The 27693-nt window shown below is 40.7% G+C and overlaps 1 protein-coding gene across 5 annotated transcripts in view; it reads right to left on the bottom strand.

Annotated features, from left to right (window-relative positions):
* The window catches only part of LOC121875513 (secretin receptor-like), a 284107-nt gene extending 275504 nt beyond the window's left edge, over window positions 1-8603 (bottom strand). For 4 of the 5 annotated variants that reach the window (XM_042380097.1, XM_042380107.1, XM_042380089.1 and 1 more), the window contains exon 1: window positions 7927-8603. The gene's annotated coding sequence lies outside the window, so the exon portion shown is untranslated. The remainder of the gene's footprint in view (window positions 1-7926) is intronic. The other variant, XM_042380082.1, reaches the window with a different exon arrangement.
* Window positions 8604-27693: the final 19090 nt, after the last annotated feature.

Here is a 27693-nt window from a genome sequence, read left to right as displayed (position 1 = left end):
TAGACTCATTATGTGTTTCACTGATTGAAGATTCTTGTTTCTACCTAATCTTTCCTGTGTAAAGTAATTCATAATCGTTAATCCCCTAATAATCTAAATTCCTAATCTCTCTCCCTAATAATTATAGCGATTACTAACAATTATTGATATTTAAATTTAAAGGTATTAACTATATTCAAATACAATAAATAAATGAATTAATAACAAATCTTTCACAAACGGGGAAATTTACACACTGAAGGAATAAACAATTACACGAATGAATAATCAGATGATAAACAATAGTAAACAAATGCATAAACAAAGATGACTAACCCACATAAGTGTAAACATATCCAAACAAAATCAAATAATTCGCGGTGGAGAATCAAAGAGGTTACGGAAATTACGACACACTCAAACAGACGAATATTGTGGGTCATTGACTTTTTAGTATTGGAACGTGATCTTGGAGTACCTAAGGGGTAGTATCCCTAGCTGATTTGACCATCCTAAGCTCCCACTGAGCCTAGGATGGAGTAGAGGAAGAAGGAGGAGGAGGATGAGGAGGAAAGGAGGGCAGTTAGTGTATTCTGTATAGCGAGGATAGACATACCAGCAAACAAACAAACAAACAATTAAATAATGTGGTTAATGAAAACAGATAAAAAGAACGAGGGGAATGGTTTATGGTTAATACTGACAGTAATAAACGTAAGAACCCTCTCTGGGAAAATAGGACCACACACACACACACACACACACACACACACACACACACACACACACACACACACACACACACACTTGAGAATGCCAATGTTTACACTATCATCCAAGACGATCATCCATATACCAAAATATATTAGGGCATAAATAATAAACAATAAAATAAACTTAATAAACAAAACTGATAAAATAAATAAGATAATGTGATATAACCCTCAATAAAAAACATCTAAAAACACCTTCAGACTTACCGCCTCTTGCCCGCCATATTTAGCTCCGTGTATGGATAAAAAGTGTGTGTGTGTGTGTGTGTGTGTGTGTGTGTGTGTGTGTGTGTGTGTGTGTGTGTGTGTATCTTATATGTATCTTATCTTCAAGTACTGTATAGTATAAGCTAATATATTCAAAGGGAGAGATTTGATCCCTTGGGTATGATAACTTAACCCTTTGAGTATGATTTAACCCCCTAAGTATGATAACTAACCCCCATGAGTATAATAACTTAACCCCCTTGAGTAGATACTTAACCCCTCGAGTATGATAAGTTAACCTCCTTGAATATGATACTTAACCCCTGGAGCATGATAAGTTAACATCTCGAGTATGATAACTAAACCCCCTTGAGTATGATAACTTAATCCCATTGAGTATGATAACTTAACCTCTTGAGTATGATAACTTAACCTCTTGAGTATGATAACTAAACCCCCTTGAGTATGATAACTTAATCCCATTGAGTATGATAACTTAACCTCTTGAGTATGATAACTTAACCTCTTGAGTATGATAACTTAACCTCTCGAGTATGATAACTAAACCCCCTTGAGTATGATAACTTAATCCCATTGAGTATGATAACTTAACCTCTTGAGTATGATAACTTAACCTCTTGAGTATGATAACTTAACCTCTTGAGTATGATAACTAAACCCCCTTGAGTATGATAACTTAATCCCATTGAGTATGATAACTTAACCTCTTGAGTATGATAACTTAACCTCTTGAGTATGATAACTTAACCTCTCGAGTATGATAACTAAACCCCCTTGAGTATGATAACTTAATCCCATTGAGTATGATAACTTAACCTCTTGAGTATGATAACTTAACCTCTTGAGTATGATAACTTAACCTCTTGAGTATGATAACTAAACCCCCTTGAGTATGATAACTTAATCCCATTGAGTATGATAACTTAACCTCTTGAGTATGATAACTTAACCTCTTGAGTATGATAACTTAACCTCTTGAGTACTATAACTTAACCTCTTGAGTATGATAACTTAACCTCTTGAGTATGATAACTTAACCTCTTGAGTATGATAACTTAACCTCTTGAGTATGATAACTTAACCTCTTGAGTATGATAACTTAACCTCTTGAGTATGATACTTAACCCCGAGAGTATGATAAGTTAACTCCTGGAGTATGATAACTTAACCCCTTGAGTATGATAACATAACTCCTTCTGTAAGATAACCACCTTGAATATAATAACTTCACCCCTGGAGTACGATAATTTAACCCTATGAGTACGATAACTTAACCGAACTGAGTGCGACGTCGTTTTACTCAAGGAAATATATAATTTTATTCCAAGGAAATAATTATGCGAGACATCGTACTCGAGAAATTAAGTCATAGTATTCAAAGGGTTGAGTCAATGTACTCAAGAGGTTATGTTAACGTACTCAAAAGGTTCAAATATCTTAATCAACGGGCTAATTCAATGTACTCAAGGGGTTAAGTCATCGTACTGAAGGGCTAATTCAATGTACTCAAGGGGTTAAGTCATCGTACTCAAGGCGGTTGAATAGATTTGTCAGGGAGTACATCGACCTTTTGAGTACCCTCGAGAAAATATCTGTAAATTACGTTCTCGATCTATCTATCTATCTATCTATCTATCTATCTATCTATCTATCTATCTATCTGTCTGTGTGTCTATCTATCTATCTAACTATCTATCTATCTATCTAACTATCTATCAATCTATCTATCGTCTCCCCAGAATCCCAAAGAAAAGTGGGAGGGAAGAGAAATGGGAGAGGGAATGGAATGGAGAAAGGGGAAGGGTGAAGGAAAAGAAGTGGAACGGAGAAAGGGGGGGGGAGGAGGGTATAGGGAGGGGTGAAAGAGGAGGGGAGAGGAGGAGGGGGTAGGGGGAGAGGATAGGGGGAGGGGGGAGGGGGTAGGGAGGGGGAAGAATTGCGTATATTTACATGATAAAAGAATATGAGTTTAATAACACATTCATAAGTGTATGTGCGGGCGTGGGTGTGATGGAAGTGAATATGTGGGCGTGGGTGCTTTTAAGGATTGTTTTGCGGACGCGGCAGGGATAAGGAAGTGGATATGGGCGTAAAGTTGTGAGAAAATGGGCGTGTGAGTGTGGCATGTTCATAAAAGAGCGTGGGCGTGGGTGTGTTAAGGATATAGCTGAGGGCGTGAAATGAGGAAACTGGCGTGGTTATGATTAAGAAACAAGTGTGTGGGCGTGGTTATCCTATATACGAGTATAGTAGGCGTGGGTATGTAAGGTAAGTAGGTGTATGCGGGCGTGGTTATCCAAGAAAATGGGCGTGGTTATTCAAGAGGGTGGGCGTGTGGGCGTGGTTATGATTGGGGACGGAAATCCACGTTGATGTGGAGGTAATTTTATTTTCCAATCCGTTCACCGCCAACCTAACTGTATATATTACTTTCCCTCCCTGGTGACAGCTGGGTTAGTCGTAGTGGTGGTAATGGTGGTAGTAGTGGTGATGATGGTGGTAGTAGTAGTGGTGATGATGATGGTGGTAGTGGTAGCGGTAGTGGTGACGGTAAGGGTGGTAATGGTGGTTAGTGGCTATGTAGTGGTGGTAGTGATAGTGGTGGTGGTAGTAGTATTAGTAGTGGTGATAGTGGTGGTGATAGTGGTGGTTGATGGTGAAAGTGAAGTAAGGAAAATAACCCAAATGAAGGAAAACGCCTCGACAATGAACCAAGAAAAGATAATGTATCTGACTTATAGTGTGTGTGTGTGAGCCGCCCCACGGAGTCATTAGCTATGCCGCCCACTGGTTCTCCGGGAGTACGTGTTGGTTGTTCTACTTCATGAATGTCTTTACAATTACCTGTCCATACTTGACCACTAGCAAATGTAAACAATGATGGCAATTAATGTGCATATTGCGTTTGTCTTTAGAAATGTTGGTGTGTGTGTGTGTGTTGTTTGTGTTGTCGAGCGAATGTTTGTGTTTTTTGTGTGCGTGTTTGTACTGTCGTGTGTGTGTTTGTGTTTTCGTGTATGTGTTTGTATTTTGTGTGTGTAATTTTTGTGTGTGTTTGTGTTTTCGTGGGTGTGTTTGGGTTGTCGAGTGAGTGCTTGTGTTTTCGGTGGTGTTTGTGTTTTCGTTTGTATTTGTATTTTCGTGTGTGTTTGTGTTTTCGTGTATGTGCTTCTGTTTCCTTGTGTGTGTGTGTGTGTGTTTGCCGTCCACACTGCTGCTGACATCCTGCGTCATCACCTCTACACCCCCTCGACCTCTCCCTCCCCAGTACACTCATCCGCCTCTACAGCAGTGAACTTCCCCGAGTGTTGATGTTGTCGTCCGCACCTTCCCAACTGCGGTATATGCTCAAACTTAACTGCCTTGAACAGATTAATGATGTCGCCTCCTCTCTTACTACCTCCCACCCTCCTATCCTCGTCTACTGTGATGGGTCTGTTACCACGCTGGGCAGCGCTGGGGCAGCTGTGTGGATTCCTGAGCGCCAGGCCAGCAGGAAAATCAGGGTTCCACGACTGGGCCTCCTCCACGGACACTGAAAGCATAGCCATCCTCGCGGGCATTCATGAGGGGGCGACCTATGCTCGCACTGAACGCCGGAACTTCCTTATAATCAGTGACAGCACTTCTGCGCTAGCGAGGCTCACATTACCCTCCCTTCCTCCTCTGCCGCCCAACACACCCTAGCCGCCGTCGCCGGGCTAGAACAAACTGATGACATCCGTGTCAAGTTTATTTGGATCCCGTCACATATAGGAATAACTGTCTGTGATACTGTTGATCGGTTTGCCAAAGCCGCAACACAAGAAAAAGATATTGAAGCCACTCTCGCCCTCTCCCTGAATCATCTCAAATCTCCCATACACGCCACACAACGAGAAGCATCCGACGAACATTGGACACACCTGAAGCAACGGGGAAGCGTCACACTACGTCACTATGACGCTGTAACCGGTGACGACAACCGCCACTACAAAGAATATCAATCCCTGACTCGATCTCAACAGATTACGTATGTACATGAGACTGTGTCTAGGGTACAGGTACCTATGGGAGTACATTGGCAACCCTGAGCCTGGCCGCACTGTTTGTAAACTTTGTGGCCAACAGATTACAGATTTTTTTTTACAGATTGCCCCGGAGGGGGCTAGTTTATTGGGCACCCCCTTACATCCTGTGCCCAACCCGACTCTCACACCCTCTCTCACTACATCCTCACTTGCCCTATGACCTCCTCCTACAGGTCCCCAGCCGTTATCAACACCTCTTCCCTACCTGACCAGATATCCCTTCTCCTAGTCACAGACCTGGCACTCGACATTATTAGGGACCTGCTACGCATTTGCCATAAGCAGATAAAATGTACCGGGAACGTTCCCCCCACACACTCATCATTCTGTCACTTTATGTAACTTGCTGACAAAACCCATGACCCTTCAGGCTTTTACGCCCTTAATGCATGAGTCATAAAGGCAAGCATGAACTTAGCATGCTTCCCAGATGGGCGCTGTAAACGCTTCTGTGCTTCACCTTGCACAGGATGTAAGGGGGTGCCCAATAAACTAGCCCCTCGGGGCAATTTAATCTAATCTAATCTAATGTGTGTTTGTAGGTGTTTGTTTTATCGTTTGTGCGTGTTTGTGTAATTCATATTAAGTGTTGTGGCTGGCTGGTACAAGTATACTTAAGTGATACCAAAAACACACCTTGAGGCTAATTGGCAAGAAGAGATGGAGGAGGTTACCTGGTCATATGAGATCAGGATTTACCTACAAGAAAGATATTTTATATTTTTTGCTCATACCCAATACTTCCAAAGTCTATTATTTATTCATATATACAATATTAATAATAACTACCATAACAACAGTATCTTGGAAGGTGTTCATTGGTAAGAGACTATAATCAACACTGTATGAAGTGTTTACAAACATCAAGACACTGACATTGAAATCCGCCACCCACTACTGAGATGAAGGGCAGAATCTTAAGCAGGTGTTAACGAGAGGCGACTGTGTGCCACTGCCAACAACTTTTACGGACAGCATCAGGATATGAGTCGTGTGTCGCGTGAGGGACTTAATACACAGTGTCCTTCTAAACCCCATGACCGCCTGTAGGTCCTAGTGAGGGTCCTGAGGAGGGTAGGATCTTACGGGGTCGTCCGCCTGGGGGGAATTTATATTTTATAAAAGACTTTTCTTATTACCATTTCCCCTGACCGCGAGCTTTTAAGCGATGTGATCGACCCGGACCAAGCCCACAGGGGAGAGTCTGTGGCTCCCTGGGTAGGCATTAACCTGGTGGGCGTCCCCGAGGCCTTTCCTCTCGTGGGTTCATCAATAACTCACAAGCACATCTTTCACTATATTTCCCTGGTTGTCTTCAGCGAAATTCTCAAGAAATAACGTAAAATGTATACAGAGCTCCCAAACACATGGTGAGGTAGCGAGGTCACTTCCGATTCCGGTTTCTGCTTTTGGAACTCGATAAGGTGGTGGAGGGTGTGCCAGTGATGCCACAACCTAGGGTATTTCTCCTTACATGGAAACTTATCTGAAGAGTTATGACTTTTCTCCATTTTAAATACCAAGTTGGGATGAATGGAGCTTACGTCAAGGCAAGAAGATTATTTGACCCTTTTTAATTGTTATAACTTCACTTGCATCAAAACCCTAAAACACAAGCCTTCAACCCGGCTGAAATTTCCATGAGACGAAAAGCTCACTCGCTGGGTCGGCCGGAGACTTTATGGCGCTCGTTTAAATGCATCATACCTTATAAAATACATAAAGGCGAAATATGTTACCATTCATTATCAAGCCCGTCAGGTCCTCGGGAACCCTCCCGTCCACGATGACCTCGAGGGGGGAGAGAGGTACACCGTATCACAAGCGAGACTGGTTGAGGAGCACAACAGGTACACAAACATTACAGGTGCACAAACACGACAGGTGCACAAACACGACAGGTGCACAAACACGACAGGTGCACAAACACTACAGGTGCACAAACACGACAGGTGCACAAACACGACAGGTACACTCGGTAAAAAATATCTTTCAGGAGGGGTCCGATGAACTACGAACTGATCAATCCACACGCAGGGCTACCAATGCGAGGTATGCCTCATTGGCCTTTATAAAAAACCTTCATTCGTGTTATTTTGTTTCGTACAAGAATTGTAAAGATAGTTATTTTACCAAGTGTACAACAAACACGACAGGTACAAACACACGACAGGTACACAAAAAACATGACAGGTACAGCAAACACGACAGGTACAGCAAACACGACAGGTACACAAACACGACAGGTACACAAACACGACAGGTGCACAGACACGACAGGTGACAGGTGCAAACACGACAGGTGCACAAACACGACAGGTGCACAAACACGACAGGTACACAAACACGACAGGTGCACAAACACGACAGGTGCACAAACACGACAGGTGCGCAAGGATTCGTGAGCCAGTCAGCCAGAGGACAACAAGGTGAGGATATTAGGGATGGTTGTAGGAGCACGTGTGAGAAGGATGGTGGCGAGGTGGCACTTCACTGAGAGCCAACCAGGTCAGTGACTAATGTTACAGGTGGTGTTACGGGTAGTGTTGCGGGTGGTGTTACGGGTAATGCTACAGGTGGTGTTACGGGTAGTGTTACAGGTGGTGTTGCGGGTAATGCTACAGGTGGTGTTACGGGTAGTGTTACAGGTGGTGTTACGGGTAGTGTTGCGGGTAGTGTTACGGGTAGTGTTACAGGTGGTGTTACAGGTGGTGTTGCGGGTGATGTTACAGATGGCGGAACAGGTGACGATAAAGGTTTTACACATAACGATACTGAAAGTTTCACGAGCGATGATATAGATGGTACTGTAAGTAGCACTATGGGTGATGTTATAGGTGGTGTTACAGAAGGTGTTACAGGAGTCATGTACTTACTGACTGGAAATGGTCCTCCGTGTCGGCCACTCCTCGTCCTGCCTCTGAACGTCACACTTCACTTGGACTTTCAGATACAAGTTTCAGTCGATTTTTGTTTCCAGGTCTTGAGTTTAGTCATTTGAGACGCTGAAGTGGCTAAGTCTCTAGCATGTCTTGTTTGTTTTCTCTTCGAATGATTTCAACTTTTGACACACATAAAGTAAATAGTTCTTCCCGGGCGAAGCAATAAAGTTAACGAAGAAGAAAAACTTAACCTAAAAAAAAAGTTTAGTGTGAAACTTTTTATGCTGTTCCATGGTGTCAGTTGTTTAGTTCGCCTCACACTAACGCAGAAATAAAAGTGGAAAGCATAACAGCGAATCAAATCTTGCTCTAAGGAAAATTAAGAGATTAGAAGTATCACGTCCACATGCTTTTTCGCGCGAGGACTGTTGTCTAATTAGCCAAAAGAAAGGGTAAGTTTCCTGGCCACACTTGCGCCTGGATGAGTGTGGTGAGAGGGAGGGGGGAGGGAGGAGATGGTCACCCCTCTCAGCGACAACAACACTGCCGGGCGCTGGGAAGAACGGCCAAAGAAACACCGACCGCGACGGAGTAGGTGCGGGGACTGACTGGTGGTCCGGGGTGCGGGAGACCCTCGTGTGGTGGTGGTGGTGTCGCCTGTTGAGCTCCGGCCAGACCCACCACACTGCCGCGACCTGCCCGGCCCTGCTGCTGGTATTACTCCTGCCGGCGCATGCGGCCTGTCAAGATGGGGAAGGGGGGCGGGGGGTTAGGGGGAGGTCTACCTACCTGTCAGTTACTGATTGCTGAAGTTGCTGTTGTTGGTGCTGATGTTGGTGCTGTTGTTGGTGCTGTTTGTTGCTGCTGTTTGTTGCTGCACCGACTGTATTAGACCAAGCAGCCTGTCGAGAGGGAATTACCCGCTGCCCTATCTGTCTGTCTACCGCTAATGTTGTTGATCCAAAGCACTACAGCTGTTATTCTCGCTGGCGCATGCGGTCCATCAAGAGGCCTACCTGAACGTCTTCGGCCGCTACACTTACTGCAGCTGTTGTTATTCTTGCTCTTTTAACGCATGTGATCTGTCCAGGGGGTCTGCTTACCTACCTATCCACCTATACCTGCTACTGTTGCCGTCAGGAGAGCCGACTCCCAGCCCTGTTGCTGTTGTTGCTCCTCTTAATAAGATTCATCTCCCTTACTCGCTGTTCACCCCAACCCAGCAACCCAACGACTCCCACCCCACAACCCCTTCAGCGACCATACGACCCCTCAACAACCAACGACCCTCCCAGGTGACTCTATAACCTTCCCCCCATCCTCCTTCGACCACCACCTCCCCTTACCTTCTGTCGCCCACCCCTTTCCACTTCCCCCTCCCCAACACCCCTTCCCCTACCAACTGTCCCCCCCACCCGCAACAACCCACCGACCTACCCCCTACCTGCCCACGCTCACCTACACTGAGACTCATCTCTGTACCCTGTAGTTCTGAAGGACGGTAACTACCCCCCACGCCCAGAACAACTTATACACAGGAAGAAGTATTGATCTGTTATGTAGTTATGTTTACGTGTCCGTCCGTCCGTCCGTCCGTCCGTGTCCTTGGGAGGAGGAGTAGTTACACGAAAAACACATATTTCCCGACACATGAATAGTTCTGTTAACGGAGATACGAACAGGAGGAAATAGTTCTGTTAACGGAGATACGAACAGGAGGAAATAGTTCTGTTAACGGAGATACGAACAGGGGGAAATAGTTCTGTTAACGGAGATACGAACAGGAGGAAATAGTTCTGTTAACGGAAATACGATCAGGAGGAAATAGTTCTGTTAACGGAGATACGAACAGGGGGAAATAGTTCTGTTAACGGAGATACGAACAGGAGGAAATAGTTCTGTTAACGGAGATACGAACAGGAGGAAATAGTTCTGTTAACGGAGATACGAACAGGAGGAAATAGTTCTGTTAACGGAGATACGAACAAGAGGAAATAGTTCTGTTAACGGAGATACGAACAGGAGGAAATAGTTCTGTTAACGGAGATACGAACAGGAGGAAATAGTTCTGTTAACGGAGATACGAACAGGGGTTTACGGAAATACAAACTAAATAAAAATAATAATCACAGTTTTTGATATAATGAAAAGAATATAATCTCAGCAAAGAGTGTAAATGGGTACGAGAGAGAGAGAGAGAGAGAGAGAGAGAGAGAGAGAGAGAGAGAGAGAGAATCAAGAAAGTAATTGAGACAGACAAACAGACATAGACAGACAGACATACAGGCAGACAGAAATAAAAAGGGAAAGACGATAAACATAGTACATCAACTTTAAGACAGTTCCCATCACCTGAAGAACAACACTGTCACTACCTTACCTGGCCTGACCCTTTGCACCAACGTCACGGGTTTATACTGCCACTCTGTCTCACCATCAACAAGTTAACGCCTCAAGTCGCTCCAACACCTGGAAGGAGGAGTTTTACTGTAATAATAATAATAATAATAATAATAATAATAATAATAATGATAATAATAATAATAATAATAATAATAATAATAATATAATAATAATAAACCCAAAGTTACCTACATAAACCAGCCTAAATGTCTTTTGGAGATACTTAAAATGACTCGTATTATAAACGCTGAGACAACCGACGATTCTGCTCCCAAGGCAACACAAGTCCCCCACCCCCCCCCCCTCAAAAAAAAAATTTATACAGGTTCTGGAAAATCAAAATAAATCAGCGACAGCATAAATGAAACAGATATATTATTTTTATTTTCCTTCCCAAACTTTTACCTAACGTAGGAAAAAAGACGCAGAATAAGACTGTGCTATATTAGAAGAAGGAAGACGGACGGAACTACAGGACAGCTGCTCTCCTCACAAAGGAAGTCACCGCCGGTACAAGTGAATGAGTCCTCCCCGATGAAAGGAGAGGAGGTAAGAGGAGCTTCCCAGAGTATCCCCTCGAAAGCACTGAGCTCTTTATAATGAAAGCTGCCACACAGCCCAGTATTATAACAGAATAAGAATGTCCCGAAGGAGGAGAGAACTCAGTATAGAAGTATTCCTTCTATACTGAGGACGCGACGTTTCAACCCCATCCCCACCATCAATAGGGGAGGCCCTTCCCCCCCCCCCCTCACCCCTTCCATCGGTCCCGTGAGACTGAGCGCCCTATCTTCGACAGGACTGGAGGTGCTTCCCCCGGGAGTTCCTCTCTAAATATTTTACCGCCATCACCAACACCTTCTCGAAACAGCTGAAAAATCAAAAGCAAGAAGGTCTACCACTGGCTGAAGAAACCGGAGCAGAGGAGGATTCCAGAGTAACTGTCTTCTGGATAAACACAACATCGTTATCCCAGACATAAGATTTCAGACCATCTCTCTGACTCTTCAAAGAGAGGCAGAGAAAAAAGGCTGGCGTAAATCAGAAGATCATCATCAACCCCCTTAGGTGGCATCAGCTGGTCACAGGCGTGTATTAAATCTTAACTCGCGCTGGTCAGAACATAGAAAGCTTTAAAGGCGAGTCAACAGGTGCGCCGAGGACCGAGTGATGGCTTCAAAAGACGAGCCTTAGAGGACGTCTGATCAACGAGAGGAAAAGCTTTACTCATATTTTATGGGAACATTCACAAGAAAAACTGTCGCTAAGAAAAGTTTCCAAGAATAAAGTTCTGCCGAAAGATGAAGATCTGTCCCGTCAACATTCCTGAGACGGACGCTCCCAAGCAACCATCTTGAAAAGTCAACAACAGGAGGGGTAGAACCCAGGAGGTTTTATGACTAGAGACGTGGGCAGCAATACACACAGGCCAGACTGAAGTCAGTCGTCCCACGCGCCGCCATCTTGATATTGGCAAAAGAGTCACCATTGACCGCCGCTACCTAAAAACTAGGTAGCATAAATGTTCCTGACTTGTGCTTTTAAACAGTCAGTGACAGGTAAAAACAGTAAATTATTACAAATAATATAATATAATTTGTATAAGTACTTTATAACCTTACTGACCACTAAACACAATAAGTTTCGTGGAGTTTTGACGACTTCATTTTATTTGTAGGTTGTAGCCTTGAGGTGAACTGTTTACTGTATACCGCACTTGTGCATCACGGATCATCCCATATTTCGCTAAAGTAGCCTGGGTAGAAGGGCTGTCTGTCTATCTGTGCATTAGATACATGGCTGATGGGCACTGTTAGTGTGGGCACTGATTCTAATAACAAACAGTTACCACCGAATATATCCTGTATGTCATTATGCACTAACAATTTCTTATATGCAGAAGAGAATTGTCAAGACGTTGGATTATTATTACAATTTCCCATGCTCTCACTTTGATAAAAAGTAGTTCAATGTGATCTTGACTCATTTTGTACATCAAAAACTTAAATGAGGATCAGTACATACAAAAAATTGAGCAAACATATTCAGCACGTTTTACTATCAGCTCAGCCAGCCACTACCTGGGGTGTTTTAGCCAGACCAACATGGTCGCCGTGAGCAAAGATCCGCTTCACTATCTGTGGTTGACGCCATTTGAGCTTCCGCCTCTGCCTCAGCGACCTCCACATGTTGTAACGGATCACCTTCACCATACCCTGTAAGATTCAGCCATAGACTATGGACCCTCCTGTAAGTCACTTTCAGCCCTCACCGGGGACGACCAGCGTGGGTTCAGACCCAGACACCCAGCAGCAACAGCCCCTTAGGCAGGTTACCCCCTTGACGTGGTCCGGTGCTAGACAGCTCCACCCACTGACATATGAGCATGAACCATCGACTACAATGTTATGAAAATATAACAAACACTTACAGCAAGACCAATTAAGATGCAATTATTCGTACCACCTATAACTGTAGCTCCAGCCTCTACACTTCCCTTCAAGAGCAATAACGAGATAGAGCCGCAACACTTAACTCCTAATAACAGAAGCTGTAACTGGGAATATCTGCTCGGTTGCTGGACAACTGGATTTAGGATATTTCACCTGCTCCTACTCTGGCGGCGCCCGAACAACTGCCAGACGAGAAGCGAGGTTGGAAGTTGTAACAGTAATTTTATGATAATTAATCGGTCTAACTAGTTGGTCCAGCCACCAATGTTTAGGGTCTGAAAGTGTGCTGCTGAGTAACGTTAAGTTGTCAGAAGGAGGAGGAGGGGGGAGCATCACTGTCCACAACCTCCTCTATATCATTACATAACATCTCTAAACTTTCCTTCTTACACTCCTCCACGTCTTACTCCCTACACCCTGCGATGTGTTCCTCAAGTGTATCTTTGTTCAGGCTGTCATGAGTCAAGGTGATGCCACGACAGTTCGTTTCTCACCAGGTATGTTGTAACAGCTATTATATTTCTGTTGTGTCAAAGTTACTATTATGACACTTCACTGCTGCTGTATTTATTCACACACTCCTAACTCACGTACGTTCTTTCAGCTCCTTCATTCGTAAACACACTTTCAAAACAACTGCATTAACATATTCTCGCGTCTCTGGATATGAATGATGTTTTGAGTCTTATAATAAAGTGTCAGGTTGGCGAGCTGTGGAGAATTCAGATTTTCAAAAATATAAAAGTTATTAAGGACCAGAGAATTAACTTTTCTTTATATGAAACTCTTTTGATTTTGCTAAAGAATTTTTTTTAGTTAATTCATCGAGTGTTCCAAAATCCTTTCGCGTCTGTTTACAGGTTCACGACAACCAGCTTTTCCAAGACAATTAGATAACAAAGAAAACAAAGTCAATACGGGAGACAATTAAATTTCAAAAGAACTAAACACATTTCTCTCTTATATAATGTCAAACATCTGTTATCAATCTTCATTTGTTTAATGTTATGTATTCCATATTTGTTTAAATGTTTAACTGTAAATATATTAACTTAAAATCAAATACAGGTAAACCTCAACATCAACCTACAAATAATTAATAACCTGAGTGTGTCAGAGCAGAGAAGCATTGCGTGTTCCTAAACCGAGCAACAGGGAGTGGAGTACCCAGAGGTCGACACGGGTTCTGTGATCTGGGACAGTTTCTTGTGGGGACGACCGGACGAGTGTCTACAACGAGCGAGGAGTCTCTGACAGTGTCCACCCCACTACACAGATTATACCAAATGTTCGCCGAAAATTACATTGTTGAGGATAAAATGTCATATTAGTTTGACGTACTTTCTAATGTTTTATGTATTCAACACAGCCACACGACACAAGGCTTAATAGTTCACACCAGAAGTGCAGCACACGGGGTACCTATACGATTGAACTGCAGTCTAGTCAGCGCCATCTGTGTGTTATGAACAGAAACACGATGCGCGCCGATCTGGGTTTGTGAGTTGCCGAGACAGAAACGAGTCGACTCATCTAGTGAACCACCAAACTACCTCGGGAATAATCTATAACTACTCGCGATTGTGGGATCATCGCCGTTAATGCAATTAATGCTAAAATATATTAATTTTGGGTGTTATTAATTAATTTTGATTATCTTGAAATCTAAACATATTGTAAATAAACTCAGTGTATAGGTAAAACAAAAACTACTTCAACTTACCTATGATAATGATGATGATGATTTTAACCTCACTAATAATAATGTCATTTGTCTTTCTCTTTGTAACATTATAAATTTGTGCACTGAATTTACGCTTCATGGGCATCATTAAAGGCCTTGATAGTTAATTCACTAAAAATATTAAGATCAAACAACCGCGAGCGAGTACACAAGAGTTGAACTGGCTGGCGTGGGTGGGTGGCGGCGGGTCTTGTAAACAAAGGCGATATTGTAAATCGTTTTGGGGCCGAGATGAAAACTACGTGCTGTATAATATAATAAAAACTACGTGCTGTATAATATAATAAAAACTACGTGCTGTATAATATAATAAAAACTACGTGCTGTATAATATAATAAAAACTACGTGCTGTATAATATAATAAAAACTACGTGCTGTATAATATAATAAAAACTACGTACTGTATAATCTAAAAAAAATCATGATTACTGTACTATATGATATAAATATAATTAATTTGATATCAATAATATATAATTTAAAAGTTAAAATACAGTGAAATAGTTAATGTAGAAAAACAAAACTCACTCGACAAGCGTTTTGGTAGCGAGACAAAAATTTACCCGTTGGTGAAATAAGAGCGAAAATATATGGAAAAAAGTATTAACATATTTGGCCAACCTTCAAGATACCACTAAATAAAATACATAATATACAAATAATTGAAATTAGATTGAAATAAAGTTAAATTACACGTATTATAAGTATTAATAACCATCTTAGCTCATAGGATACATAGAGGTAACGATACTAAAAGTTAAGACAGCGTTGATTGGCTGTAAATCTGAATATTTTCCCACGATTTAAGGTTAATTTTTCAGGGATGATTCACCTGGTTTAAACTCCTGCCTATTAGAATATCCACAGAAATAATCTCCGGGTATATCCTCAAGGACGAAGGAACACACACACACACACACACACACACAAGAACCTCCATGGCAAAATATCTTCTCACAATATACTCAGCGGTTTTGCAAATTTCCTCAATATTTTAACACAGAAATACACTAAACTGTTCTCCCCTTTGTCTGTGTTTTATATGTTTGGAAACTTAGGCAGTAAGATGGAGTTTCCTTTTCCTAATTCTGTTCGTATGACTGAATGAAGTTTATACTGAAAATCTAATGCTATATATTTTCATCAATTTATGTTATTGACTGAATTTGTTTATCAATTATTAACTGAGAATTCAATGATAAATAATTCCAATAATCTAATTAATTTTAACTATTGTTTTCAAAGTTTGTTTTATCAAGTATTTTCTTTACGGGGAATTTAGTGTTATATATATCTACACTAATTTGATTTATGTTCCATTAATATTATCGGAGTTTGTTTCAGTCATTATAGTTGAGGGTGAGGTTGAGTTTTATCACCTGGTATTATGTCGTCACCTTTCCCCTGGCTCTCTGTGATTGCTTCTGGTTAAACTCAAAATAGTACCGCCTCTCTCTCCCACCGCCCTGCCTGTGTGTGTGTATGTACAGTATATGTGTGTATGTATATGTATGTTTCTAACTTTGCTATCACAACCTCATCAGTAAAAAAAAAAAGTCATTTGTCTATTTTGCTCTTCTGATGCATTTTCTCACCTCCGGCAATGTGTTTTAATTAACGTGCAATTAAATATTTTTTTTTTTAAGTTTCAACATTTTTGTCGTGTGATGTAAAATAATTTTTCTGAGCGTCTAATTTCTCTGTGTTTTTTTCCTCTCTTTCATTCTTTTATTATTTCAGATTTTTGTTCTTATGTTGTTTACTGTTTTTGTTTATTATTTTCATGTTGTTTATCGTTTTTATGTTGTTTATTGCTTAAGTTGTTTATTGTTTTGTTGTTTATTGTTTAAGTTGTTTATTGTTTTTTATGTTATTTATTGTTCTTGTTTATTGTTTAAGTTATTTATTGTTTTTTATGTTATTTATTGTTCTTGTTTATTGTTTTAGGAGTTAATTGTTTATATTGTTTACTTTGCTTATTGTTTAACTGACACCATTATAACAACAGTGTAGTTATATTTTTACCACTACTATCAGCATCAATAGAACTAAAAGGTTAGTATTTGTGAGAGAGACGAGAGGGTATGTGACCTTTACCCTATACACACCAGCCAGTTTAATGAATTATATTGCGAAGAAAAAAAATTAAAGGCAAAATGACATGAAATAAGTATTATGAGAGAGAGAGAGAGAGAGAGAGAGAGAGAGAGAGAGAGAGCCTCGGCCCCACTCAAGCTCCTCATCGTTGTCTTCACCTACGAGTCGTTTACTGTGGGACGATATATTACAAAACTTTGGAGCATAACTGATTGGTCCAACTTCTTCGGCATCAAAGTTTTAAGTCGTAACTCTAATTTTTTTCGGTCCTGAGCGAGTTACCACTGTGAGGGGAGGGTTACACATACCCTCTTGTAAGTATCATATGTGTTGTCTATGTAGCACCTTTGTATCACCCGTGTAACACTTACCTAACGCTGTGTAACATCAATGCAATCCACCTGTACTACCTTTGTAATATACCTGTGTAGCAGCTTGGTAACACTCCCGTAACACCTTTGTAACGCCCAGTAGCACTTTCTTAATAAGTTTTAGTACTCTATAACACATTTCCAACGCCTAAAGCCACCTCCATAAAGCCTGTTAGTACCTCTGTAACACTTGTGAAACACATTTGTAAAGCCAAGATAACTTTAATATAACATCTACTCCACAGGTCGAGTAAATAAAAATATATTAAGTCAAATCTAACTGAAAGAAAATAACAATATTTTTCCTCTGTGTTACTTTTAGCAAACAGACTCAAAAGGCAGACAGACAGACAAACAGACTCTATAGGCAGACAGACAGACAAACAGACCTCTATATACGTCAAGTAGGCAGACTCTCAGACAGAAAACAGACTCAAAACACTGACAGAAACTAAAGTAAAAATCTTCACAAGTTTTGTATTCATTTCAAATCTAACTTTTCTCGTATATCAACTTTTGCCTAAGATAAAGTGATTAAATTTCTTAAGCCTCTTCCAAAGTCTTCTTAAGGGGAATGGTGGACACACTTATCTTCTTTAGCTAAGAGTCTGAGGATCTGAACTTAATTTGAGGGAAAAAAGATATTGATTTTTTTATAAAGAGCATCAATAAGCAGTATATCCTTCTTTGATGATAATAATAATAATAATAATGATAATAATAATAATAATAATAATAATAATAATAATAACAATAATAATAATAATAATAATAATAATAATAATAATAATAATGATAATAATAATAATGATAACAATAATAACAATAACAAAAGTAATAACAATAATGATAATAAAATAATAATAATAATAATAATAATAATAATAATAATAATAATAATAATAATAATAATAATAATAATAATAATAATAATAATAATAATAATAATAATAATAATAATGATAATACTAATAATAATAATAATAATAATAATAATAATAATAATAATAATAATAATAATAATAATAATAATAATAATAATAATAATGATAATAATAATAATAATAATAATAATAATAATAATAATAATAATAATAATAATAATAATAATAATAATAATGATAATAATAATAATAATAATAATAATAATAATAATAACAATAATAATAATAATAATAATAATAATAATAATAATAATAATATAATAATAATAATAATAACAATAATAACAATAACAAAAGTAATAACAATAACAATTGTTACAGTTTCCGTTTACCTGTTGTAATCACTGATGATAAAGGCTGTTGAGTCAGTATTAGAGGTGAACTGTAAGTAACATTCATAAATATTTATGGGTTAAGTTATCAGACCCAAATGGTCTTTTTCTCCATTTATTAAGAAAACAAACCATTGCACAATACCTGGGATATCACCGTAATTAACGCTATGAACTGTGAGCGTTAATAACGGATAAAGCTTAGGTATAATTACCTTCTTAGAGCACACGTCTCAGTGGCTCAGAGACGGGAGTCGAACTGGTGACAGCCGGCTACTTAATTGATGACTCTACAGTATAGTCAAGGTGTGAGGGCACAGTGGGAACACACTGTCACATGTCCAGTAGGTGACAACTCACGGGTCACAGGAAAGTTACCGTGGGTGATGTAAACCTTATGTACAGTATGTAACCCACATTGATACAAGTATTACTGCCTGTTAGACGGGCCTAATACACAATGATAAAAAAATACATGAAAAAATATCATTTACCTATTCAACATTTCCAACAATTCAAGTAGTCAACTGCACAAAAATAAAATAATATTTGACACAGGTAAGGCCCTCAGGTGTGTAATTAACATGAGCTGAAAATGAAAACGGAAACGAAGCGACAACACACTTTAGCTTCATCACATATTAGAAAAAATAATTATACAAATTCCCAGAATTAGTTTCATAATAAAAATTGACATTAATACTTGCAAATTTACTCACACTGAGGTAAAAAAAATAAGACTAATTAATTCACAATTTAAGTCAAGTGGGGCAAATAATTTAGCTCCTACCAAGACTAGTGTAGTGTGGATAAGTGTACAGATGATGAAGGGATGACGGGTAGAATAGGTGGTTAGATTGATGGAGGGACAGGCGGGAAGGTAAGGAGGATGGTTGAATAGTTACAGAGAGGATGATGGTGTGGATAATTACACACACACACACACACACACACACACACACACACACACACACACACACACACACACACACACACACACACACACGCACACACACACACACACACACACACACACACACACACAGGCATGCATACCCCACAACACAACCATCCCGATCCAATGCAGTCCACTACACCCACCCACACGTACCACCACTCTGCATGACACAACACCTTCAACAAACCTTTCCACATTAAATTAATCTTCTACTTACCTTATCAATAAATGAGAGATATATCTACCAATACATCGAGTGGTGGTTCAGTATCTTTCAAAGTCTAGGTCATTCAATCAATTTAGCCTTCTGTGTGATTAATGGCGTGGAATTTCAGTAGTCACCTGAGCCAATTCGCGCCTCTGAGCCAAGCGTAAAGGATAATTGCGTGTAATTTTCTTAATGGGGAGGGAAGGGAGCGTATTGTACATGGAGGAGGAAGAAGAAGAGGAAGAGAGGAAGGGAGGAAGGGAGGAAGGGAGGGAGGGAGGGAGGGGAAAGGAGGAGGAGGTGAGAAGGAGGAAGAAGAGGAGGAGGAGAAAGAAGGAAAAGAGGAGGAGGAGGAAGAAGGAAAAGAAGGAGGAGCAGGGCGAAAGAAGAGATGGAGGAGGAGAAGGAGGAGGGAGAGAAGGAAGAGAGACAAAGAAGAGAATAAGGAGAAGGAGGAATAGAGGAGATGGAAGAAAGAGAGGAAAGAGAAGAGAGGATTGGCAGGAGGAGGAGATGAAAAGCAAGGAAGAAGTTTGGAAGGAGGAGGAGGAGGAGGAGGAGGAGGAGGAGGAGGAGGAGGCGGAGGAGAAGGAAGTCACGAGATAACACGAGAATCAAGAGAGATTTACGGGCTGGTGAATGTGTGTGTGTGTGTCCGTGTGACTATCCACATGACTGTCTATATATCCATTTAACTGTTTATCTAGTCATTTAACTGTCTACTTATCCATCTGTCTATCTATCCATATGGCTGTCTATCTGTTTGTTTATTTATGTCTGTTCTCCTTAGTTTCTCTCTCTCTCTCTCTCTCTCTCACAGGGTCAAAGGACAGACAAAGATCATATAAAATTTTCTTATGATGATGGGAATAAAAAGTAAGAGGGAGAAAGATACAATTAATTATATAGTTCGATAAATAAATAAATGTAGATATTTAAAGAAAGATGGAAGAAGAAAGAGGCTGATGAAGATATGAGAGAGAGAGAGAGTGAGAGAGAGAGAGAGAGAGAGAGAGAGAGAGAGAGAGAGATATAAACCAAGGAATAAGTGAATGGAGGGATTATCATCAAGGAGGGGGGGGGAGGGGGAGGGGCGGAGGGGGGAGGGGTGGAGTGAGACGGAAAACGATGTGAATGCTGAAGGGAGAAAGGGTGAAAGGATCCCTTGAGTTAGATAAACAGAGAGAGACTCGGTGTTGACCTTTTATATATTCAGTGATATTGATAATGCTTGAAATACCTATTGTGAAGTGTTTCGTCTCTTCATGATAAAAATGACATTATCCTCCGTGTTATTTTGGTGTGTGTGACGATTTTCTTTATGTTATTTCTACACTTTCCATTTTTTAACTTTATCATTAGGATTTTTTGTACAAGAATGTATTAAATTATGGATATTTTTGTTTATTTATCGATATTTTTATTTATTTATTTATTATTTTATAATTTTATTTATTTATTTATTATTGTATTATTATATTTATTTTTTTATTTATTATTTTATTTTATTTATTTATTTATTTTTTTAGAAGAATGAACCTGAGGAGAACCATAAGAGATACTGAGCTCTTATACAAAATTAAAATATAAATGCCGTTCAGTAGAGAAAAAAACGGAAGTTATTTCTATAGACGATGTATTATGTTGTCCAGGATGTAACTGGTTAGGTGATAAGTGAGAGGAACCTGGAAGGGCTAAAGGAGAAGTGTGCTGGGGACAAGTGAAGGGAGTAAAGTCATGGGTGTTTTGAGAGAGAGAGAGAGAGAGAGAGAGAGAGAGAGAGAGAGAGAGAGAGAGATAAGAGAAGAGAGGTTTGGTAAGCAGTGATGAGTGATGAATTTTGAAGCTGTGTTATACTAGAAGATTATAATAATATGAATCAGAACTAATGAGAAACAAGTGAGTCATAGAGAGAATATAATACACCAGGAAATAATAACACCAGGTAAAGCTTTAGTAAGAGAGGAATAGAGTAATTGTGATGAAGAATATGAAAACAAATACAAAAAAGGAACAGAATAAAATTGGAGGAAAAAAAGGTTATCACAGAGCATTGAAGAGGACGATAAAATAAATAATGGTCACAGAGGAACTAAATAAAATGAGGAAAACATGATAAGTGGAAATGATAATCTTGAATGAAGGAGAGGAAATAAAAGGGAGATGGGAAGAATATTACGAACAAGTGATTGATGTAACGGATGAAAGAGACGGCATTAACACATTTTAGGACCTGGTGGACTACACACATCAAAGGAGAAGGAGGAAACATTAATAAAGGAAGAGGAGGAGGAGGAGGAGGAAGAAAAGAGGAGGAGGAGGAGGAAGAGGAGGAGGAGAAGGAAGAGGAGGAGGAGACATTAGCAAAGGAGGATGAGTAGGAGGAAGAGGAGCAAGAGGAGGAAGAGGAGGAGGAAGAGGAGGAAGAAGAAAATGAGGATGAAACATTAACAAAGGGGGAGAGGAGGAAAAAGAAGATGGGGAGGAGGAAGAAGAGGGGTAGGAGGTAGAAGAGGAGGAGATAGAGAAAGAGGAGAAAGAGGAGAAAGAGAAAATGAAACTATCTAGAATGTTAAAAGTTAGAGTTGAAATACTGACAAAGTGAATGACAAGAACGCGGGCTATTTATAAGAAGAGAATAATATGGACAAAATTATACCTGAATAACCCTGTTGAAATATACCAAGGAGAAAAATTGTATTAAATAGACTTGAGTTTTTTGGTTATTGTTGATTTTTGTAGGGAAGCGAAACATGGATTAAAAAAGTTGAAGGGAGTGTTGAGATAAAAATCGTCTGAGGGAACATGTGTATAAGATCCGTGTATATTTATAACGTGTGAAGCCGTTGGAGTTTAGCAAAGGTTATTCGAGTATGATTAAGAATTTTTTTCCGCTTCTAAAGATCATCAGATGTGTAAACAGAATCGTGTGTAATCACTTAGGCGTGAAATAGAGCCGCTTTTTGGGTGGGTAGGAGAGGGGGGCAGACTTCAACCCGTGACGTTCGGTATTTTCCTGAGAGCTTCATTCATCCTCAGTCAAGAAGAGATTAATTACATGTCGGGGTAAGTTTTTGTGAGTGTGATCAGGGACAACAGGACACTTCAAGGTAAGGAGGAGGAGGAGGAGGAGGAGGAGACGGACAAGGAGGAGGAAGAAGAGGATGACTTTGCCCTCGATCGCTCCGACATCAAAAGAGATTTTCAGAGAAACGTAAAGTTAAACCTTTTGGCTTACACGGGGAGAGGATGAGGGCGGGGTAAGAGGGCCGGGACGTGGAGGTGTGTGTGTGTGTGTGTGTGTGTTTTAAAGATAATTGCTTCAGGTGAGTCGATAGTGAGCTAAGATATGAGCCGTTCTACCAATCGTGTTCGTAAAACCATTTAAGAATCTTTACGGAGTTTAGTTACGCATTTATAAGTCTTTTGCTTTTGTTTGAGTCATATACACTCGGGGTCACGGGGTTCCTCTACTCCTCGTCTCGTTTACGTCCGTCTGCGCCGCCTACTGGTCATGGATCCCACACTCGTTGCCGGCTCAGACTAATAAACACAGGAGAGGGCGAGCTTGTTGGTGCTGTGTAATATAATATTTAGCAAAGCCTCTTGTTAAAATAATTACCTGTTGATTTGTTTGTTCAGTGTGAGAGCTTCAGGTGGAGGCATGTAACGACGGCTCTGTAATGTTCTAAAATACAGGAAACTAAAGGAGAGAGAGGAGAGTATTACAAGTAAGTTTACAGAAAATTTTATATACTGTACAGTCACATTAAATCGTTAAACATACACACACACACACACGTTAACCATCTGAGCAGCGAGTGTTGACAAGAGACGCGTGACTGTTGAATGGTTTGTGTACATATTATTATAACCTGTAGGTCTTCTCTCTGTCGCTCGTTTGATGTTGTTTTAATAATGAATAAAGAAATTTAAAATATAACAAAAACCTAAATGAATGTTTATGCTATAGACGGGAAGATGTAATTCAGTAAATAAACTCTCAACCAATGTAACAATGACAAATTTCCTTTAAAAAACTGATACATTTATCGAGTTACAAACACATTGTAAAATTTCATTGATATAAAGTAGGTTCAGCGTTCGTTCATTTACCTAAAGTAGCTCAGGTGACATATTCTTAAAAACACTAAATTATCTGGCAGAAATAACTTTATTATACTTTATTATGCTTATTACCAAACACATTCAAGCACTGTACCCGGGCATTCAAGCACTGTACCCGGGCATTCAAGCATTGTACCCGGGCATTCAAGCACTGTACCCGGGCTAAGATAAGTTTCACGAAAGTCTGTCCACCACTTGAAGATTTTATACGATCTACGTTGGATGGAGTCAACACGGAGAAGAAAGCGATTTCATGACGTCTTAGGAATTCATTGAATAATATAATAGCTATTATCTCAGATTCTTCTAACATAAACTATACAAACTTTTCAAGGATATTTTCTGTTGCTTACATTGTTTGAGAAGTCAGTGGGGTGTTATCAGAGGGCGTGTTGTTTTGTTCACTGCTTCCTGTAGCCTGTCCACCGTGGGAACGCATTAAAGTGGTTGGCGGAACATCTTCAAACTTGACAGGAATATTGTGCCTCTCAAGAGCTCTGGTGAAGTTGGTAGATATAACGAGGTGGTTGAGGCCGTTCAAGGATATAATATCACATGGGGTATATACATAGTGTTAAGGTTTATTAAATATCTGGCTGTAATATTGTAAAGAGGAGTTCCATTATTTTAGAAGCCAAATTTCTGTTCTTTCTCTCTATCACATCAACACTAGAAGATGAAATAACAAACTTAATTCTCCAGTTATATTTTTTTCACTTTTAATTGGCAGTCACCAGGATTTTGTTCGAACTGTATTCAGAGTTGTAATGGCTATACGCCCGGCAGCGCTGTACGAGCTTTAGTTAATCAATCAGCCACACAATCATTCTGGAAAACGGTTTATAGAACTGTAAATCCTGTTCATAAAAAAACCTTTTCCAATATCGGTATTTTTCTTTTGTTATTAATTAAATGTATTCATAGTTACAAGGTATAGATATGTATTAGAGTTTACGGAGGTCTGTTCATATTGAGATTCAGTGTTTCAAAAAAAAATCGATTCGTGTACAGATAGTTTATATTGCAAATCATTCATGGGTTGTTTTTACTACTACATGAAGCACCCGCCGCTGTACACACTCGGGAGACCAGCGACCCTTACCTCCCCTCCCCCCGCCTCCCCCAGGTGATCTAATTGGTCCTCTTGGCATCGAGTCACCAACACCTGAACCTTTTGTTTATGTCTGATGAACTACTGTATTGTGGCTCAGTTTATCTACGTTGGCATTAGGAGGAGCAGGAGCAGGAGGAGGAGGTGGTGGTGAGGGTGTTTGGGGGTGGTGATAGGCTCATTGACCAACGCAGCCATCACCACCACCACCACCACATCCGCTATCGTCACCTTCACCACCATCACCATCTGCACCACCACCACCAACTGCACCACCACCACCAACTGCACCACCACCACCTGCACCACCACCACCCAAGCACACCACCACCATCCACACCACCACCACCACCCACCACCACCTGCACCTGCCACCACCATCTCACCACCTGCACCACCACCTCTGCACCACCACCATCTGCACCACCATCTGCACCACTACTGTACACCACCACCATCCACACCACCACCACCACCTGCACCACCACTATTACCACCACCACCATCACCATCTGCACCACCACTGCCACCCCACCACCACCATCTGCACCACCACTAATACCACCACCACCATCTGCTCACCACTATTACCACCACCACCATCATCACCATCTGCCACCACTGCTACTATTACCACCCCACCACTATTACCACCACCGCACCATCTGCACCACCACTATTACCACACACCAATACCCACCACCACCACCACCATCTGCACCACTGCACCACTTACCACCACCACCATCATCACCATCTGCACTACTATTGCCACCATCTGCTCCACCACTATTGCCACCACCACCATCTGCACCACCACTATTACCACCACCACCATCTGCCACTGCTAATGCCACCACCACCATCTGCATCACCACTATTACCACCACCACCACCACCATCTGCACCACTATTACCACCACCACCATCTGCCACCATCTGCACCACCATCTTTACCACCACCACCATCTGCACCACCATATTACCACCACCATCATCACCATCTGCCGCTGCCGCACCGCCATCTGCCACTGTTGCACCACCACCATCTGCACCACTGTGCACACACCACCACCACCATCTGCCACGCCACCACCACCACCATACCACCACCACACCCACCATCTGCACCACCACACCACCACCACCATCTGCCACCTACCCACCACCACCACCATCTGCACCACCACTGTGCCACCACCACCATCTCACCCACCTACCACCATCTGCACTGCACCACCACCATCTGCACCACCACTATTACCACCACCACCATCTGCCACTACTGCCACCACCACCATCTGCACCACTACTATTACCACCACCACCATCTGCACCACCACTAATTACCACCACCACCATGCCACTGCACCACCACTATTCTGCACCACCACTATTACACCACCATCACCATCTGCTACCTATTGCCACCACCATCTGTCTGCACCACCACTGCCCACCACTGCACCACACCACTAGCCACCATCTGCACCACCACTATTACCACCACCACCACCACTTCCACCACTATTACCACCACCATCTGCACCACCACTATTACCACCACCACCATCATCACCCCTACCAACACCCGTACCTGCGTGGTCACTTCCGGGTCAGGTAAAACCATTGATCGTAGGAACACCTGGACACCTTCCCTCGTTTACTTACCTACATTTTACTTTTTTATTTTGTAATTTTGACTTATATATTTTTATTTATTTTATACATTTTTAATTGTTTTCTTCGTTTGGTGTTTAATTATTTTGTAGAGTTTTAAATTTTTATTATTTTACTATTAAAAATTTTTATTTTATTTTTACTATTTGTTTTAATTTTTTTGTATTTTGATTTTCTTTTTTGGTCTTTAATGTTTTAGTTTATTATCTTAGTACTTACAATTTTGGTTAATCTTAATTATATATACACAGGAATATATATATATATATATATATATATATATATATATATATATATATATCTATTTTTTTTCCTCCTTTCATCTTTTATATATATTTTTTTTAGATTTACTCCATTTTTTTACATTTGCGTTCCATATTTTTTTTACCTTTTGATTTATTTTTTTTTATTTTCGTTTTCATTTCAAAATATTCATCTCATTGTACCTAATAATATGCTTTCTAATTCTTTCATCTAGTTATTTTGTTTATACTGTACTGTATACCTACACTACACTACACTACACTAGGTGTATTACATTCTTGCAGGGTCTAAGTACATGGTATATCTGCGGTGTCTATATGCAAGTTGAACCAATAATAAACTTGAATGATGCTTTTACTGAATAATTCCATCTATCTATCTATTTATCTATCTATCTGTCTGTCTGTCTATCTATCTATCTTTATCTGTATGTCCGTTTGTTTCAGGAGAAAAATACAAACTTTGTCATGAGTTTTCCAAATTAAGTTACCTGTGTTAGTCTGGTCCCTGAACAATAATTTATCTTCACTACCTCACCTCGTTAGCTCTTACTTGTGGAACCCCTCCCCCTCCTCTTTCCCTCCGCCTCTTCCCTCCTCCCACTCTCTCCCTTCTTCCCCATTCCTCCTCCTCCCCCGATTTCTCATCCGTTTTCCTTCCTCTTTCTCCTTTCCCATCCCTCCTCCGTCCCCTTCTTTCCCATCCATATCCCCATCCTTCCTTCCTCCTATCCTCCTTCTCTTCACTTCCCTCCCTCTTCCTCCTTCCTCCCTCGCCTCCTCTTTACTCTTCTCCCTTCCCTTCCTTCTCTTTCACTCCCCCCTCCCCCTCTCTCTCCTTCCCCAGTAAGCAATGAAGACGTGTGTGCACCCTCCCACCCTCGCTCCCTCCCTCCCTTTTTCTCCCTTGGTGGTGTGTGAGAAGGATGACTCCCTGGTGACCTACCCATTGTCCCTCCCCCTCTCTTTCTCTCCTTTTCTCCTTACTGACCTCCTTTCAATCGTCCCAGTTACCTCCTTCCCCACCCCATCCTTCTCCACTGCTGCCGTCAATCTATAATCATCTTC

The sequence above is a fragment of the Homarus americanus genome, unplaced genomic scaffold, assembly GCF_018991925.1.
Source record: "Homarus americanus isolate GMGI-L3 unplaced genomic scaffold, GMGI_Hamer_2.0 scaffold39745, whole genome shotgun sequence".
In the NCBI taxonomy this organism is placed as follows: Eukaryota; Metazoa; Arthropoda; class Malacostraca; order Decapoda; family Nephropidae; genus Homarus; species Homarus americanus.
This window is presented reverse-complemented; position numbering and strand designations above follow the sequence as displayed.